Here is a 7,896-nt window from a genome sequence, read left to right as displayed (position 1 = left end):
AGTAGCTGGGATTACAGGCACGTGCAACCATGCCCAGCTAATTTTTTGTATTTTTAGTAGAGACGGAGTTTCACCATGTTGACCAGGATGGTCTCGATCTCTTGACCTCGTGATCCACCCGCCTCGGCCTCCCAAAGTACTGGGCTTACAGGCGTGAGCCACTGCGCCCGGCCTAAAAAAATATTTTTAAAAGTAAAAGTGAGACCTGTCCCTGTCCTTGGGAGCTTACAACCTCAGTACATACACAAAGACAACACAGTAGATCCTGAAGTGTCAGGGTAGGTGACAGACAGTATGTCCAGTGGGAGAGCAGAGAAGCAAGCCCTGGAAGGCAATGGAGGCCTCCTGGGGAGGAGTCACAGTGAATGGAGAGAGGTGTCAGTCCCCACCTCCCAATCTGTGCCAGCACTGCCTTCTGGCAGCCCTGAGAAGTTAGTTCAATAAAATAGGGTGACCCAATGTGGCAGCCAGATCAATATTTTGCTTACAGATTCACAGAAAGTCAGTGTTTCCCTGATCATTTGGGGACCAAACTAGCTAACCCATTTTGTCTCCTTTTTATTTTCCAATATGGAAAAGTGGAAAGATAGCACAATGGATACCTTTAAACTCGAAGCTACATCCATCAATTCTGCCATATTCACTTATTTATTTTATATATATATATATTGAAAGTTAAGTCGCAGCCATCATACCTAAATATTATACTTCAGCACGTATCTCCTGCAAAGGGTATTCTCCTATGTAGCTCCGATATTATCACTCTGAAAACACTGAATGTTGATACGTAGTTCATATTCACTTTTCCCAAGTGTCTACACGGTGCCCATAATAGATTTTTCCCTTTCTTTAATGGCCTTTTTTTTTTTTGAGATGGAGTCTCGCTGCGCCACCCAGGCTGGAGTGCAAGTGGCATGATCTCCGCTCACCGCAACCTACGCCTCCCTGTTCAAGCGATTCTCCTGCCTCAGCCTCCCAAGTAGCTGGATTACAAGCTCATGCCACCATGCCCGGCTAATTTTTTTGCATTTTTAGTAGAGACCAGGTTTTACCATGTTGGTCAGTCTGTCTTGAACTCCTGACCTCAGGGGATCCACCTCCCAAAGTGCTGGGATTACAGGTGTGAGTCACCGTGCCTGGGCTTTTCCTTTTTTTAAATTAAAATGTAATCAGTAATTACTCATTGCATTTGCTCGTCCTGTCTCTTTTTTTTTTTTTTAAAGATGGGGTTTCACCATGATGGTCAGGCTGGTCTTGAACTCATGATCTCAGGGGATCCACCCGCCTCGGCCTCCCAAAGGGCTAGGATTACAGGCGTGAGCCACGGCGCCCGGCCTCGTCCTGTCTCTTAAGACTTTGTTTTTTTTTGTAACAGTACCCAACTCACCTTTTTTGTCCTTTTATGATCTTGACATTTTTGAAGAGTGGAGGTCAGTTTTTCTGGAGAATGATCCAAAATTTTGGGTTTATCTGACTTTTTGCTCCTGACGAGATTTAGTTTCTGTTTCTTTTGTAAAAATTGTGGTAAGATACAGGAACACAAGAATGACCTTTTTTCCCTTTTAACCATTTTAAGTGTACAAGTCAGTGGCATTAAGTACCTTGACAATGTTGTATGACTTTTCTTTTTGAGAAAACCACCCTTTTTTTTAACAAATCTCTTGTCACCCAGGCTGGAGTGCAATGGCACAATCTCAGCTCACTGCAACCTCCACCTCCTGGGTTCAAGCGATTCTCCTGCCTCAGCCTCCTGAGTACCTGGGATTACAGACATGAGCCCCCACGCCTAGCTAATTTTTGTGTTTTTAGTACAGACAGGGTTTTGCTGTGTTGGCCAGGCTGGTCTCCAACTCCTGACCTTGTGATTCATCCGCCTCGGCCTCCCAAAGTGCTGGGATAACAAGTGTGAGCCACTGCGCCCAGCCTTTTTTTTTTTTTTTTTTTTTTTTTTTTGAGACAGAGCCTTGCTTTGCCACCCAGGCTGGAGTGCAGTGGCAAGCTCTTGGCTCACTGCAACCTCCGCCTCCTGGGTTCAAGCAGTTCTCCTGCCTCAGCCTCCAGAGTAGCTAGGATTACACGGATGTGCCACCACGCCCAGCTAATTTTTATATTTTTAGTAGAGACAAGGTTTCACCATGTTAGCCAGGCTGGTCTTGAACTCCTGACCTTGTGATCTGCCTGCCTCAGCCTCCTAAAGTGCTGGGATTACAGGTGAGAGCCACTGTGCCCAGCCAGAATTTCTTTCCTTTCTAAGCCTGAATAATACTCCATTGTATTAATATATCACATTGTGCTTATCCATTAATCTGTGGATGGACACTGGTTGTTCCTAACTTTTGGCTATTGTGAATATGCTGGTATGAACATTGATGTATAGGTACCTGAGTCCTTTATGTCAATTTTTTGGGGTACACACCTAGGAATGAATTTGCTAAGTCATATGGTAATTCTCTGTTTAACTTTTAAGGAACTGCCAAGCTGTTTTCCACAGTGGCTGCTTCGTTTACATTCTCACCAGTCATGCGTGAGAATTTCAATTTCTCCATATCTTTGCCAAAGCTTGCTTTTTTTTCTTCTTTCATTTTTTCCAAATAGTCATCCTAATAGATAAGAGGTTGTATATCATTTCGTTTTGATTTGCATTTGTCTAATGACTAGTGACCTTGAGCCTCTTTTCTTGTGCTTGTTGGCTATTCGTGTATCTTCTTTGTCTTCTTTCTCTTTTTTTTTCTTTTTCTTTTTGTTTTTAGCATTCAGAAAATGATTCGGTTCCAATGCAACATGTATCTTCTTTGAAGAAATGTCTACCCTAGTTCTTTCCCTTTTTTTGAATTGGGTTGTTTTCTCATTTTAAAAAAATATTCTGGATATTAATTCCTTAAGAGAAATATTATTTACAAATATTTTTTCCCATTCTGTAGGCTTTATTTTCACTCTTTTATTTTTTAATTTTTATTTTTTGAGATGGAGTCTTGATCTCTTGCCTAGGCTGGAGTGCAGTGGCACAGTCTCGGCTCACGGCAACCTCCGCCTCCCAGGCTCAAGGGATTCTCCTGCCTCAGCCTCCCAAGTAACTGGGATTATAGGCACCCACCACCATGCCCAGCTTATTTTTTGTATTTTTATTAGAGACAGAGTTTCACCATGTTGGCCAGGCTGTTCTGGAACTCCTGACTTCAGGTGATCTACCCGCCTCGACCTCCCAAAGTCCTGGGATTACAGGCATGAGCCATTGTGCCTGGCCCTTTTCATTCTTTTAATAGTGTCCTTTAATGCACAAATTCTGTATTTTGATGAAATCTAATTTATCTGGTTTTTCTTTTGTTGCCTGTGATTTTGCTGTCATATTCTAGAAATCATTGTGAAGTCCAATGTCATGAAGATTTTTCCCTATGTTTTCTTCTAAAAGTTTTACAGTGTTAACTCTTAAATTTAGGTCTTTGATCCATTTTGAGTTACTTTTTGTATATGATATAAGGTAGAGGTCCAGTTTCATTCTTTTGTATGTGGGACTATCCAGTTTTTCCAGCACCATTTGTTGAAAAGATTATCCTTTCCCCACTGAATGGTCTTGGAACTCTTGGTGAAAATCAATTTGCCATATATGCAAGGGTTTATTTCTGGACTCTATTCCAGTGGTCTGTATGTCTGCTCGATTGCATTTTAAGAAGTTTTCAGGGGCTGGGCGCGGTGGCTTATGCCTGTAATCCCAGCACTTTGGGAGGCCGAGGCAGGCGGATCACCTGAGGTCAGGAGTTGGAGACCAGCCTGGCCAACATGGTAAAACTTTGTCTCTACTAAAAATGCAAAAGTTAGGGTGTGGTGGTGCTTGCCTGTAATCCTAGCTACTCAGGAGGCTTAGGCAGGAGAATCGCTTGAACCCAGGAGGCAGAGGTTGCAGTGAGCCGAGATTGTGCCATTCCACTCCAGCCTAGGCTACTAGAGTGAAAATCCGTCTCAAAAAAAAAAAAAGAGAGAGAGAGAGAGAGAAGTATATGGGGACTGGGTGCAGTGATTGACACCTGTAATCCCAGCACTTTGGCAGGCTGATGCAGAAGGATAGCTTGAGCCCAAGAATTCTGGACCAGCCTGGGCAATATGACCAGATCCCATCTCTATTTTTTTAAAAAAGAAATATATGGTTTCTTTCAACCTCTTGACTTACATCATTCCCTCGAAGAGAAGGAGAATTAGGAGGAAAAGTCTTAAACACAAAGGAATTTAATGTTACGGTGCCCTGGGTTTGAATGCTCTGAAGAGAGCAACACTCTGGAGGTGCCAATTTTCAGATGGCATTTAAAATGTCAGGGTTGGACAAACATTTTATTCTGTCTTGAACTCATCCCCCCTTAATATCTTAGGTATAATCATTCTCTATATTTTCTCTCTGTGCTACTAAATTTAGAGGACTCAAGTCAGGATTGGTAGGAGACTGATTTCGTGTGTGTTTGGCCCTTTAACTGCAGAAGAAAAAGAACTGCAACTGATCAACATTTATTTATTGAACACAACTTATGTGAGGCACTATAACTTAAAATTCATGATGGCTTACTGTCTAATTGGGGAGGTATATATATATATATAATTACTTGGAGTTGGAGAAATGAAAATTGAAATAGTTGGCAAAATATCCTAAAGTGGGATCTTTTGGTTTAGTTAAAGAAGAATAAATTCAGATTCAGGAATGAATGTGAACTGGTAATTAAACAGTCAGGAATGGGTAAGCTATCTGGGACAGTGCAAAGGCTTTTCTGACCAGATCAGACGATGTGTGTGTGGGGGGAAACACAAGTGGATAGGTGGGGTGGGGCCGAATTATGGAGGATTTTTAAATGACCAGGCAAAAAATGTGTACTTGATTTAGTAGACAGTAGTAAACTCAAAAATGGTGTTTTGTTTGTTTGTTTTGAAAATCTCGCTCTGTAGTCCAGGATGGAGTGTAGTGGCGCAATCTCAGCTCACTGCAACCTCCACCTCCCGGGTTCAAATGATTTTCCTGCCTCAGCCTCCCGAGTAGCTGGGACTACAGGCATGTGCCACCACGATTGGCTAATTTTTGCATTTTAATAGAGACGGGATTTCACCATGTTGGCCAGGCTGGTCTTGAACACCTGACCTCAAGTGATCCACCTGCCTCAGCTCCCAAATTGCTGGAATTACAGGCATGGGCCACTGTGCCCAGCCTCAAAAGTTTTTAAATGACATGATTTTTTTTTTTTTTTAATGGAGTGGAGCAGATTTTTAGGTAGGCTAATTCAGGAAGGAATGCAATATAGTTTAGAGGGCAGGAATTGATTCAGTTCTCGGAGAACTTCCCTGGAAAAGAAAGTCATAGATCTTTGCCCCAAGCCCAATGCCAGGCTGAGATGTATTTCACAACCTTTCTGATTGAAATCTACTGACAGAAAATACAGTGGATCTAAGATCCTGTGAGATCTTGCCCAAGTTTAGCCTGGCCCACTAACCTTTTGTGCTAATGGCATGAATTGCCCACACTTGGTTCTGGTTTGGACTGGCCTCCCCGGCTTGCCTCACTGTGGTGCCTTGTTTCCAAAGCTTCCACACTCCAGAAAGGGCTGTAACTTTAGTTTCCACATTTTTACAAAAGGTCAGATTTTCTAAAGCTGTTAGTGGATCAGCTGGGATTTGTCTGTGTTGATGAAGTTGCATGAAAACTGGGGGACATTGCAGTTGACCTTTGGAGACTTCTCCCCACCCCCCCATCTCCATTCCCCTAACGCTAAGCCTCCTCAGGACCTAGTACTTCTCTTCAGTGTTTTCCCACATCCCACACTGCTGAAAATTACCTGTGACTCATACAAGTGGTTCAAGCTGCTCCGTCCCAGACAGGAATGTTGAGTCTTGCCAGTTGACATGTTGGGTTCACAAGAAAGAGAGAGCAAGTGTCCTGTGGGCTGGAATCAGGGCAGATGCACAAACACCCCATGAACATTCCAGGGTGCAGGGCTGGAGAATGGCTTGAGAGGAGCCGTTAGGTTGATTTCCCTGTGGTCAGAGGCTAGCTGCAATTTTACCCTCCCTTCCCTGCCCAAACACTTCTGACACTGGAATTTCATCAGATGGCTACCGTGTTTGGTTTTCAACCAGGACAAACAAAGAAAAGAGATTTGTTTTCCTGTCTGCTTTTGCTGAATGGAATCTCTGATTCTACTTAGCAGCGTGCCTTATACACCCTGGGGCTGGTTAGGACTTTGAAGCCTGAGCACACAGGACTCTCAGCTTTATTGAATCTTTTTCCATATCCTGAGCCTGAGTTCAAACTTCATCCTCCCGGTCCCCCACGTCCCTTCAATCTCTGATTAATTCTCCAGTCAACTCCCTGCTAATGGTCTACCCACAAATTGCTATTTCAGCTGAACTTGCCCAAAACTTGAGCATCCCTACCAAATTTCTTGGGCTTCCTTCACAATGTGGTTATCTTCTCATCTGCATGACTTTCTGGAATAATTTTGAAGTGTTAAAAAATAATTTCTAATTTTCAAGGGCATGCAGGAAGCTCAGCCCCTAAGGAACATTGAAGAAATCTGGAGTTCTACCCTGTTTATACCTGAATCTAGCTTTCCAGCAGTTTCAGATAGTTTCCTGGAAACAATTTGTGCTTTGTGGTTTTCACCTTTTTCCCTTAACTGAAAATGGCATGGTAAGGAGCAAGAAAGGAGATTGTGAGTTACAATTACAAACAATACACACAGGGACAGTCTTTGCATTTCTCATTTCTGATCCCAGAGATCAAGAGGCAGAAGCAGGCCCAGTCGCAGGGGCTCACGACTGTAACCCCAGCACTTTGGGAGGCCGAGGTGGGCAGATCACGAGGTCAAGAGATCGAAACTGTCCTGGTCAATATGGTGAAACCCCGTTTCTACTAAAAATAAAAATTAGCTGGGCCTGGTGGCACCCGTCTGTAGTCCCAGCTACTCAGGAGACTGAGGCAGGAGAATCGCTTAAGCCCGGGAAGCAGAGGTTGCAGTGAGCCAAGATCGTGCCACTCCACTCCAGCCTGGTGACAGAGCTTTGGTGACAGCGGGAGCTGAAGAGTCTCAGCCTCAAAAAAAAAAAAAAAAGTGGTAGAGGCAGCTCTCAGGTGAGTAAATTCGCAGATGCCCACGCCTGTCTGGAACATTCCCCAAGGGTCATTAGAGACTGCCCAGCAGAGGCGGGAGGACCTTCCGTCTGGTTTCTTTCAGAACGTTTGACCGGAGAGCATCCTGTTCTGTTATATGCATATCCACCGCCTTCTCCAAATTGCTAGGTTGAGCACAGTACTCAGTGCCTGCCATTGGGTTGGAAATAGAAAATGAGCTGGCGAGTTTCTGCCCGAGGCTATGACAGAGGCCAATACTGACTCCATTCTCATCAACCTTGCCACTGTTTAACTGCCTCTCCTCCTTCCCCTCCAGATCCTGAGGGCTTAACTCCTACCTCTTCTAAGGCATTTTGAAAAGTTTGCAAATGCACCCTTGATGCTTGCACGTACATTAGAAGCAACTCGCCCCAAAGAACGTCAGGCATGAAACTCACCCCCTTCTCCTCCCCCACCATTTGGGTCTGTGCCCGAAGCCTGCTGGGGAGGGGCACTTGGCAGGGCTGAAGCCACTCCTGAGGGAGCCTGCCGCTCCTCCGCCCTGGGTACAGGGTCCCCAGCCTTTGAGGGAGAAAACGGAATGAAGCTGGAGGCTGGCCCTCCTTGGGGATTTGCATCATACAGGGTATATTTAGTAGCAGCGACCAGGAGCGGTGGCTCACGCCTGTAATCCCATAATTTTGGGAGGCCTAGGCGGCAGATAACGTGAGGCCAGGAGTCTGAGACCAGCCTGGCCAACATGGTAAAACCCCATCTCTACTAAAAATACAAAAAAAAAAAAAAAAAAAAAAAAA

The 7,896-nt window shown here is 44.3% G+C and overlaps 1 protein-coding gene and 1 long non-coding RNA gene across 2 annotated transcripts in view; one reads left to right on the top strand and one right to left on the bottom strand.

Annotated features, from left to right (window-relative positions):
- The window catches only part of LOC116534198, a 5,536-nt gene extending 3,905 nt beyond the window's left edge, over positions 1 to 1,631 (bottom strand). Inside the window, exon 1 of the long non-coding RNA XR_004261624.1 lies at positions 1,388 to 1,631. This is a non-coding gene — a long non-coding RNA (uncharacterized LOC116534198). The remainder of the gene's footprint in view (positions 1 to 1,387) is intronic.
- Positions 1 to 7,896, top strand: part of NINJ2 (ninjurin 2) — a 104,856-nt gene that overhangs the window by 23,255 nt on the left and 73,705 nt on the right. The window lies entirely within an intron of this gene.

Source organism: Sapajus apella, unplaced genomic scaffold (genome assembly GCF_009761245.1).
Source record: "Sapajus apella isolate SASKATOON/1434 unplaced genomic scaffold, GSC_monkey_1.0 scaffold86, whole genome shotgun sequence".
NCBI lineage: Eukaryota > Metazoa > Chordata > Mammalia > Primates > Cebidae > Sapajus > Sapajus apella.
Note: the sequence above shows the minus strand (reverse complement) of the source record. Positions and strands in the feature narration are given on the sequence as shown.